Raw genomic sequence first — 12706 nt, 5'->3', positions numbered from 1 at the left:
CATGACCTAGTATTACATCATTAGGAAACCAAAAGTGAAATGAACCAATGAAAAGTGTTATTACCGAGTCACATGACCTGCTGTGTTTACGTTACGCGGTCGGCGCCGCGCCGCGGATCGCTTCCGGTTCGCGTACCGGTGCGCTTCCGGGTACGCTAACGTAGCACGTAATATGACGTATTACGCGAGAACGCGAAACGTCATGCTGACGCGACGCGTCACGATGTTGTTTTCTAACGCGAGAGGTGCGCAAACGGAACGTTTACCGGTTCGCGGACCGGGTCGCGCCTCCGGATTGAGCTAACGGGAAGCTAACCGGTTCGCGTACCGGGAGCGAAACAAAAAAAATAATAAAAAAAAAATTGTATTAAAAACATGTAAAAAATATTTTTCTATTTAAAGAAGAATACATTGTAAAGGTTTTGATATTAGCTGTTAAAAAACCAATGAAATTCACTGAAAAAAACCATAGGTTATAGACCATATATAGTTAGGAATTAGCATTTACAAAACCTTGAAAATTCACTGAAAAAACCATAGGTTATACACCATATATAGTTAGGAATTAGCATTTAAAAAACCTTATTTTACTCACACAAAACCAATGAAATTCCATATATAGTTAGTTGTACTAACTATATATCACGCACCCGCAATCCACTGCTGATGATGTCACATATTACATCATTCATGACATGGTCAGTGACATCACTGATGACATCACTGATGACATCTCAAATGACATCACTGATGACATCACTGATGACATCTCAAATGACATCACTGATGACATCACTGATAAAATCTCATTTGACATTACTGATCACATCACTGATGACATCATTCATGTGATAATACGATGAACATCTTCAGACTCTAATATAACCTTAGATACACTCAGTGTAAACAGACACTCACAGACTGTCACTCATCCATGGAGTTACTTACACACCTAGTCAGTCATGCAAAGAATCAATCACAGCTCCATTTTCACAACTATACAGTTATACACACCTTACTTATTCAAACATATACTAAAACATATTTACTCACTTATACAATCCTGGATACAAGAGCACAATGATCCATACAGCCACTCACACATTCACTGGCTCTTATGCACAGTTATTTATATATGTCAACTCTCACATGTACTGTATTTTACATATGTACTTACTTTGACATGTAGCACTGAGATATCCATTCACTCACCAATACACTCATGCACACAGTCAACCGCCCATACAGCTGTTTCCACATGCACTTTTGAACCCATACATCTATGCACAGAGTCATACACCTCCCAGCCACCCACACACACACTCAGTCTCCCATACAAATGCTTGGGCAACCAATCAATAACCCATATAGTTACTCATATGGCTACTGATCAACACATGCAGCAGTTTACAGAACAACAGACATAATGATGCACAAATTAAGACAGTTTAGTCACTAACCCATGCACTCAGTGAGACACATTTAACCACTCACTCATACAGTCAGTCATGCACCTACTAAATCCTTCATCCAGACACTTATACATCCACTCATTCTTAAATATGTAAGACATATTTTAACTTTACAGAAAAATACAGTCACTGGATGTTGTCATCAGTGATGTCATCAGTGATGTCATTTGAGATGTCATCAGTGATGTCATCAGTGATGTCATTTGAGATGTCATCAGTGATGTCATCAGTGATGTCATTTGAGATGTCATCAGTGATGTCATCAGTGATGTCACTGACCATGTCATGAATGATGTAATATGTGACATCATCAGCAGTGGATTGCGGGTGCGTGATATATAGTTAGTACAACTAACTATATATGGAATTTCATTGGTTTTGTGTGAGTAAAATAAGGTTTTTTAAATGCTAATTCCTAACTATATATGGTGTATAACCTATGGTTTTTTCAGTGAATATATATATATATTTATTCCAGGAACTCCGTCTTAATATCCACTGCCGCCAGGACAAAAAGAACATATATATATATATATATATATATATATATATATATATATATATATATATAAAACAATTAAACATTTGTAAGTCTCAAAACAGATAATAAGTACTATTTATTTAAAAGAAACCATGTTATACAAGAACCTTGACATCACAGCATTGAAGGAAAGGCTGTACATGATACTGTAGTATATTTAGCCCACTCAATCATACAACCATAGTTGATGTTTGAAAACTATGGTCTTTCAAAAAAAGTAGTAAAATAAATCAGCTGAACTCAATGAAGGAACACCAGAGACCCAGAAAATCTATCAGTATAAAAAGTGTATCACACAGCATCCACAACACATTGTGTCCAAGTAGGATTCAGTTAGCAAAAGAAGATAGATTATCACCTCTCAAAACTGGGCAATATCAGCCCTTCTTCTTATTACCCATTCCGGCTCAAAAACTTAGCAGGGGAGTAAGCATTTATTGGTCGAGGGTCTGTACTTAAAATTCTGAGGGCAGTACAGCTAATTTGTGTGTTCAGTTAATTGCAGAGAGGCTTAATCCATTTCTGACGGGGACCGACATAGCCCTGGCAGACAAACAAAACATGAGCTATAGTTTCTGCTGAAATATAACAAGCAAGACACAGAGCACCTTCATTTATGGCCCATTTACTAGTAAAAGATTTCAAAGGCAATTAACCAACCCTGAATTGGAAATAAAGTATCGTACCCAGTGGAATAGGGATAGTATCCCGATATTGCTCCAGGAAACTAGGACATTTAAAATATATGAATACCCCGGCAGAGTTGAACTCTTGGCTGCTTGGACATTGCTGTGTATAATCCAGGACCATTAGAGCTTTTTCAGCATCTCTCTTGAGGAAATGGGATGACAAGATGCATTCTCCCAAAGCTCCCACATTCCCATGGATTACAGCAACTTTTTAATTTGTAGAAGCCAACCAATTTTGTTGGCCGTATCACACCCATAACATCCTTAAGAGCAGTAGCGCAATGAATTCATTCTAGTGTAGACCAAAGCCTCCTCCAAAATCATGAAGGATGCAGTCTGGCCTTACTGGCTAATGCCTTCCTACCCATATCAAGCGACAAATGATTTAACAGGGTATTTGATGGAAGGTGACCCAGACTCCTTAAGAACTTATTCTCTGATCTTGTTAGTGCAGCAAGATTAGAAATCCTCCTCAATTCAGAGCCATATTAAACTGAGCCCACAGCTTTAGCATCATATATCTGTAGGGCTAGAGTAATCAGTTTACAGAAAGACCTGTGATCCTCTTTAGATATAACACCTTTAATGTGCCTGTGCTTAAGGGTCATTGTGTCCGCATGTGGCCTCCATGACATAGTAGAGGACAAAGTAACACCCAAGTAGTTAAAAGATGCCACGTTCTCAAGTGCCCCCCCCCCCCCCCAGCAACACTCTCCCTTTGTATGATCCATATTGATTAATGGCCATAAACTTTGTCTTTGCTTCATTGATATCCAATCCACACTCTGTAATGAATTCCACACAGTGGAAAAGCAAATGCTGCAATCCACTGGAGGTTTTGGGGATCAATAAGGTGTCATCAACATCGAACAAAATAGTTTATTTTTCACTAGCCAAATTGGAAGCATTAGTGGAACATTGAGACAGAAAGTGGGCAATGTCATTAAGAAATAAGGAAAACAGAGAGGTGTCCAGAAATCAGTAACCGAATACCTTTATTAATGGAGATCTACTCAGTGAGTTCACCCTGGCTTCCCCATCTGACTTGGGCAACGTTGCCCTCATGCAGGTGAATGACTAAAGTTAAAAGTTCTAACAGCATACCCATGTTGCTGAGAACCTGCCATAGATTCATGTGGGGGAATAGATAAAATTCAGATTTATGATCGACAAAGGCAACATACATGCTTAATTTGCAGATTGTTACAGTTCTTAATTATAAAAGCAGGGATCAAATAACCTGGCTTTTTGATACTTGTTTTCTGGTGGAACCCAGCTTGGAAAGATGAGAGTATATATCCTTGGGTATGTCATCCGGACCTTGTGCTCTACCTCTAGTAATTGCATCAAGAGCATAAGAAACATAGCCTGGGTCAAACAGTTTAGCTGTCAAGACAGGGAACCCAAAAACAATAGACTCACTTGACACAGCATCTTAAAGCACAGGATGTCCCTCAGAGTACAATTTAGAAAAATGGTCAACCCAATCAGATAGAGAAATCTAGTTGAAAGTGCAGACCCATCACTTCCCCAAGTGACCAAGGACCAAAATCTAGAGGACTCCTGGGTGAAACAAGAAACATTTAGCTTTTGCTCTCATGTCCAATTCTCTTTTTGCCCTGACCTGAGAAATGCTGTAGAGCTTCCTCGCAGAGGAAATCCAGGACATATCCTTCTTTTTTATTTCCTCGCTAGTGACCTACGCACTCGTCTGCACTCATTCTTGAACCAGGTTTGGGTCTAAGAACACATCTCCATGTAACAGATACTGGGATGGTAAAGTAAGATAAAAGTTTATTAAACAAGTGAATATGTACATCAGTTAGGGATCCTAAGTCCAATTCACCAATGGAGCGGTCATTTAATTCAGCTAAACAAATGTGTACGTCGTGAATAATAGCAGACAGAGTATCGGAGCGACCAGCTAACTGGCACCATTTAGGCTTCTGTATATAATGGGTAGGCTGTATGTTCCTAGTACAAGATGGAAGTTGGGAATCATTTGACAATTTAACACAAAAATCTGATACAATAAAGCACAGGGGATTGTGATCTCTCTCCATTCTTTTGTTTATGACCATATCATTGACGAGTTGCAAAGTCTCAAATCTATTAATGTATAAGCACTACTACTTGGGTGAAATAAGTTGTTAAAAGTACAAGCCCCCTTTCTATCTGATTTGGACCTTCCATTGATCGCCTTAAGCCCTAGTTCCAAATAAAGGGCCTTTAGCTGTAAGGCAGCTTCAGTCCACCTTTTCATTGGTGATAACTTACGTTGCAAAATACCCCATTTCTTGTCCTCCTCTGAAGTTAAATTAACATTATGATTATCCAAGGACTCAAATGTGGTATTAATGCCCCTTGTTAATATAAGGTGCAACAGACTCAGATTTATTCTAGATAATCTTCTAAAAGCAAAACAGTTTTGGACAGCAGACCACCCTTACCTCCTCTAGCATAGTTATATATACATCAATGATAGTAGACTCATCAATCACTTAACGAACAGCTAAAATGTCTGGACAGTTTATGTCAAGTTTCTGTAACATGCATTCAAGAGCTATTCTAATCCAGATTGTTAGCCCTCCTGAAGGTCTCCAGGCAGGGACACATATCGCAGGAATAAAAACAATTAAATAACCAGGTTTAAAAAGTGGCTCAATACCCCAGGTTTATTGAAACAAACAAATATCATGCACACCAATACAATTTTTCCAATCAGGAAGAATGACCTATGTTCTAAGATCAGCCACGTTTCGTGACATTAACGCTACCCCAGCTTTGTTCCGAATGGTAGTAAGGAAAAAACAAGAACTAGCTAAAGGCAAAAAATCTGGATTAAAAATACACGTAGGGGGCTTAAAATACTTAAAGGCCCCTTTGAGAATTGGCTACCAAGTATTCCAATAGGTTCACATACAGCACGGGCATCTTTAAAAATACTCTATGGGTAAAACAACATGAGCTATGCGTGCTAGACTACTATGCTCGGGGTGCAAGTAGCTGTTGACCGAGAGGGTGCAGGAGGGAGTTGTGACACAGAGGATGCGTCACCCATGGATTCCATGGACAAAGCTTACTCAGGCCTCAACTTGGCTATGAGGTCCTCCTCCTATGCTTTTAACCACTCCCAAATAGTGGTTTTGGAATTTAAGTTGCTTTCATCAGCAATTTTAGCAATGGAATATTGCTCGGAGCAGGTTGCCAGAATGAAGCTTCATGCATAGTTTCTAGTGGATTCTTCCTTTGATACTCTTTATGCTACATCTATCACTCCTGGTGTTCTGTAGGAGGATAACATCCCAATTAGACATGTGGTGGAATGGTCTGGAAGGTAGAGGGATTTCAGTAGGCCATATTAACTAAAGCATCTCCCTTTTTCTTTGGACACTGGTTACAACATTTTCATAGCTGTAACTCGTACCTCATGCAAGAGATAAAAACAACAAAAAATAAAAATAGATTAAATCTCTGCTGTAAATTCTGGAGCAAAATGACAAATTACTGAGGGATTCAGAAGTGGAATTAATAATTCCACTGAACATTCCCCATTTCTCAGGAACTCAGAATTCCACCTGTAATTATTGTCAACTAAAACTACGTTAGATGGTATCAGTTACTCAGGGATGAGGTCAGATTTAACAGGCTCAAATACACAGTATAAAAATATACATCCTGCTGTTTTTAACCCCTTCCATGCTTGTGATGGAACCATTCCGTCATGAGTCACGGTTGGGCTGTGCGGCTGACGGAATGGAATTCCACCCGCACGCAAGCGGTTAAGCCATGTACCCTTTACAAGAACTACCTTAAAGAACTGGTTTATTGACACTTTGCAACTTGAATTGTAGTCTCTGCGAAATATTATGCAACTACACTAAAATGCCTAGGTATTTGCAAATCTACTTGCATAACTTGTAATTCACAACTCAGAATTTGTCCCCGGCAATATATAATGTAAACAAAAGTGCTTATGTATTTCTAACTGTTCTTATGTAACGCACACCACCAAAGAAGAGGACATCGCTTCACAACTAGAACGCGAGTGGAATGATCCAAATGTTAACACATGGCAAGTGCTTAGCGGAGGAGCCAGACTGAGTGGGCAGCAAAAGCCCCCAACAGCAGAATGTTCCACAGCTTATGTTGCTGCCGCATTCTTAAAACCACTGCCTCCCTTCGATACCAGAATATTGGCAACAGAAAGATTGCCTGGATTGAATCCTTTGATGATTTCATTGATGCATTGAAAGAAGCAAATGAGAAAAATATCATTAAATATCTTTCTAATTTGGCAGGTGAAAGAGTAAAGGAAGCAATAAAGAAAATACCACACAATGTGGAAGAGATGTGCCATCCAATCAAAGAGTCGTTAAACACCAAGTTCAATCCATTGGCCAATTAGAAAAGTACATTTACAGTCAAGAAAGGCAGACAGCTGGTGAAAAGATGGATGAGTTTATAGAAAGAATTGACTTGCTCAGCAAGCATTTCAAGTTCAATTTGTTCAAAGATGAAGAGGCCATGCATCTTAGGGAATAGATGGTTGTCTCACCAATTCCTTCAGATGATGAACACTGAAAGAGACACTCTGCTTAGAGCAAGTGATCATGGCTGCTAGAGTGGAGAAAAGAGCTGACTAACAACCTGCTAACTTGGAGGCCCAAAATGAATTAGTGCTGAGTGTGAAAAGTATGCCAAAACAAGGTAGAAGGCCACAAATAAAGTCTCATAAGAAAAATAAGTTTTGTTTTTGATATGGATTTTCCTTTCCACATGGATGTAAATATAGCACCATTAGACTGATATGCAAAGGTTGTGGGAAAGAGAACCATTTTGCAATAATTTGCAAAGTGAAGGGGAAAGTGCAAAATTGATTTGGACCCTTTCCCAAAATTACACTAAAGGTGAATGGGTGTTCCATACCTTTTATCATAGACAGTTGTGAATCGTTAAACATTATGCAAGCAGAAAAGTACAATGAGATGTCTCCAGTGCACTGCTTAACCCCGTCGAAAACCAAAGTGTATACATGGGCTGCTTCAATACCACTTTAAAGTCAATGTACATTCAAAGCACCAATTCATGTTCCAGGCTCTTCAACGAGTGAATGTTTTCTCAGTTTCAGCAGTGCTTCTGACATGGGGCTGATTTCTGTAAACTACAACGTCAATGCATATCATGAAATAGGGATTCAGTTTCCATTCTTGTTTCATGGACTAGGAAGACTTGAGACAATGAAAGTGCCACTTCACATTAATGAGGGCATCCATCCTATTGCTCAATGACATTGTTGAATTGTGTTTCATGTTCATGAGTCTGTTGAGCAAGAACTTGAGACTCTATTAAAACATAACATAATTGAGTGATCCATTGCCCTGGGTATCACCCATAGTGGTAGTGCCTAAGAAGGATAGTGGAGGAGCTGTACGCATCTGTGTTGATGTGCACCAACAAGGTGATTGAAAGACAACAACATCCAGGTCACCATATTGCTGACATGATTACGCTGCTGAATGGAGCCAAAGTCTTTTCCTGCCTTGATTTGAACAAAGGATTACACCAACTCAAACTGGAAGAAAATTGCAAACATATTACTACTTTTTGACTCATGCTGGTTTATTTAGATATAAAATACTAGGTTTTGGAGTGTCATCAGCTGCGGAACTCTTTCAGGATGTCATTTGTTGCATAATACTGACAATCACAAATGCTTTCAATTAAATTGATCACCATACTGTTTTTTGAAGCCATCCGAATGGAACATGATAACGCTGTTACACAAGTATGTTGTATACTTTCTGACGCAGGTCTCACTTTGAAAGCAGCAAAGTTTGAGTTTCATAAAATAAAACTCAAGTTCTTTGGTCATATCTTTTTTGATGGGGAACAACTCCAGATCCAAATATAGTACAAGCTTTGTTATCCAATTCCCCTTATAAGATGTAACTATGCTGCGATCCTTTATTGGTACAGCCAGTTACATTTGTGATTTTACCACTGTAAGGGCCCCATTGAGAGACTTAACACAACTAAATGCTCCATTTTGATGGTCACGTAAATGTGAACAAAGCTTAAACAAAATCACACATGCGATTAAGAATGCCTCTGAAATTGCATACTTTGATGCAAAACTACAAAATGAGATTGTTGTCAGCCAGCCCAGTGGGATTAGGTGCCATACTTGCCCAGCACATTGGACATCCTAATGCCCCGAGACCCCGTGTGACTTATGCTAGCCAGAGTTTGTCACTGATGAATTGTGCTTATTCACAACCCGAAAAAGAAAACCTTGCTGTGGAGTGGGCTTGTGAACATTTTAATGTCATCTTGTATGGAAAGCACTTCCACAGTTATCACTGACCACCAAGCATTACTCACCATTTTCAACAATCTTAAAGCAACAATGCATCCTCGCATTGAGAGGTGGTGTTTGCCACTGCAGGATTATAATTGTACGATTGCAAGTCATCCAGGCAAAGATCAAAACCCTGACGACTACTTCTCAAATGTACCAATACCGTGTCATGGCACCACTTCTAAAGGGGCTGATGCTTATGTTAACTTAATTGTAAAATCCAGTACCCCTGCTGCCATATCAGTGGAACAAATCATTGCCGTCACGAGCACTAGCATACATTTGCTAATACTCAAAGACATTACTACAGATCAATCTTGGAGAAAACATACTCAACCTCTTCATGATGACATTGAATACCAGAAATTAAAAAATGTGCAGGAAGAACGTTTGGTTACCCCTGAAGGCATTACAATTATGAGGACCGAGAATTGTTTTACATGAGAGCCAGAGACAATTAGCCATTGAACTGGCACATAAGGAACATTGTGAAGTTGTTGCTACTGAACGAGCTCTATGGGACTGAGTGTGGTTCCCTCGTCTTGATGTAAGAGTTAAAAGGGAATTAAGGGTATGCCATTTGTAAAACTGCTTGTCATCCAACACAATCCAACATACGTTAAACATGTCTGACTTTCCAAAGTATGCATGTGAAAAGAATGGAATTGATTTCTTTGAACCTCTTGACAATAGTCATCATCTACTAGTAGTTGTTTATGAATACTGCTGTTTTCCCCTTGTGGAAGATCTGCCGACAATCACAAACAACAGAGTCATTGAGACACTAGAAAGTATTTTTACACCTGGGCTCTTCCTCCAATTTTTAAATCTGATAAGGGCTCGCCTTTCAACAGTTGAGAATTTCAAGATTTTCTCACTCACATAAATGTCAAGCATCTAAAAAGCACACTTCTCTGCCCTCAGGAAAATGGTCTCATCAAGCAATTTATGAGCACCCTCAAGAAGACTTTTGAGTGTGCTGCGCTGGATAGAGTTGAACTCAAATCAGTTCTTTACTCTACTCTACCTGCATATGTGTCAACTCCCCATTCTACCACAGGTGAAAACCCTGCCACCTTAATGTTTGGGAGAGCAGTGAAAACCAACTTGCCACAATGGACCAACGAAAGTTCAATTGACGTTGATAAACTTCACACTGCTGATTCATCTCACAAACACAAAATGAAGACCTAAGCGGATAGACGCCATGGTGCTTGGAGTTACGTGTTCAACGGAGAAGACCAATGGTCTGATTATAATAAGGATATCCGTCATGTTTGTGATGGAGTATCCCATCCACAAAAATCATAATCAGTCCCCAAATCATTGTCAGGGAGAAACACAATTCTGATTTTCCTTTTGATGTTGACCTACTGAGGGTTGCAACTAGCAAAGCACACATGATGACCGCTCATCATCTTGGAAAGTCTATCACAAGGGATTCTTCTCATTTTAAACAGCTGCCTTGAAGTTCCTTGACTCCAGACATTCTGAGTGAGACCTTTCCATTTTGGAGTCAGGAGAACCCAAAGACTGCCCCTGTGCCTGTGCCACCTGTGCCAGCTGCAGATGCCTCTCCTATGTCTTCTATGTCTCCTCAACCTCACACAACCAGATCTGCAAGATTGATTCAAGCACCTTGATGATTCATTGACGAGTAATGATATATATGTATTTGTATGTGTACTTTTTATTTAACAAGGGGGAGATGTAGTGTGGTGTATGTTAGAGATAGAGGGACCCCTCTGGTCTCTGACAGACTCCATAGAATAGGGACGTAAGTGATGGAGCATAGTTAAGAAAATTAATGATGTCATACGGGCAGTTAATGGTTACACTCTGAATAATAGAGTCATGTAATATCATGCTCCGTGTGTAGCGTGATGATTGACATGTACCCAGACTGGGGAGGTCACTACAGCTTCTAGTCAACCTTATGTTTACAACATTCTGTTTACTCACCGGAACTCTTCACCTCCCCATCATCTCAGTACCCAATGCACTGCACTTCCCACATCACACACACTTCGGCCCTCTTGCCCTGTACTTTGTTTTAAACATTAGCACCAGTTACTTACATTTGCCTTATCCAAGCACCCTCTACATCCCCCACATATTGTCCTTCATCTGCCGCTCCATTTACCACTTTCCCTTTTCATCCATCATTCTCTCTACACTCTCCAATCCTTCATTCTCTTCTTCAAAGTCTCCCCTTTCTTTTTCCTTTTAACTTACCATCCACAAAATCAGTGCCCTCAATCTTCTCATCCCATTTTTCTTGCTTCACTCACCATCACCTCTACTTTCCATCATGCACCTCACTTAACAGATTGCCTCTCTTCCCATACAGTTCTATCTCCTCTCTCAACTACTGCAGCTGGCCCCCTCTATTCCTCTACATTTAAATCAACATTTTTCCACCCACAAAGTTTTAGGCCTTTCTAAAGACATTTGAATACCTGCTACTCTTGGGCACCAATTCGACTCCTACTTCATTCACTCTCTGCGTGCTTGTGCCACTTTCATGGTCCCTATGTGGCCCTTCTCTACCCTAAGATTGATTGCGATGGACATGGGACCACAACCCAGTGAACATTTTACAGTAAACTGATCTTACAAAGCTTAGATTAGTCCTTATTCTTTTATTCTGACCAATGGCTCTTCCTGCTCCATGCAGTACCTCAGTCCAGATCCTTTCCGTGTTACAACACACTCTTTCAAATGCCATCTTCTTCACTTAACATCGCACCCCCGACTAAGCATGCAGCTCAGATTGATCCAAACTACCACTTGATAGGGATCAGATAAAGACAGGATCCTGCTCTCTGTGCAGCCACAACCAAGCAGCTGGATTGGCCGCCAAAACAAATATATCACCCATCTGTTCATTCTTCTCTGAAAAGCCATATAGTGTAGCAAATGTTTTGAATGTTAGTGCTTTAACACATTGAAGTCGAAATCGAAAACATTATTTCAAATTGATATTACATAGTTCCATAAATGGAAATCATTTACTTTGTGGTTAAACTATTGATAACATTAACAGAACACAAAAAGCAATGTCATGTTTCATATTAATACAATGCATTTGAAAGAGAGTACAGCCTTATAAACCTGAGATGATCAGTATGGAATCACACATAATACTCAGGCCCATAAAAAGGCAGACCAAGTGATGCTAAATAGAAATCTACGGCACAATATACAGGCCATAATCACTCCAAATTGTTTAGTATAACAGCAGACTAATCACGCATGTTATCACACTTCAACATTTCACACTACACCACATCGTGCAACCCCCCTTCTTGTGTTCCCCTAAATAACTGGGTCATAACAGGTCAATTTCCTAAGCACCAACATGGAACTGTGGCCACACTGGAGAAAAAGAAAACTCTTACCCTCCCACTGAGTTATGCATATTTGAGCAAAGGTGATCATTGTCAAACAAGCCTGTCAGACAATCTGTCATCTACTAGTGATGAACCCCAAACTTAGTCCATTCATATTTTACAACAAACTAATATGTTATATATGCTATTCTCCTCCAACAAATAATATAGAATCTATTAGCATCACAATTATTTAATACACATTAAACAAATCAAATCAAAGGATGAATGATAATTACTCCCTAATCATA

The sequence above is a fragment of the Lissotriton helveticus genome, chromosome 5_1 (assembly GCF_964261635.1).
Source record: "Lissotriton helveticus chromosome 5_1, aLisHel1.1, whole genome shotgun sequence".
Lineage (NCBI taxonomy): Eukaryota > Metazoa > Chordata > Amphibia > Caudata > Salamandridae > Lissotriton > Lissotriton helveticus.
The sequence above is the reverse complement of the archived record's forward strand: the minus strand, read 5'-3'. Positions refer to the sequence as shown.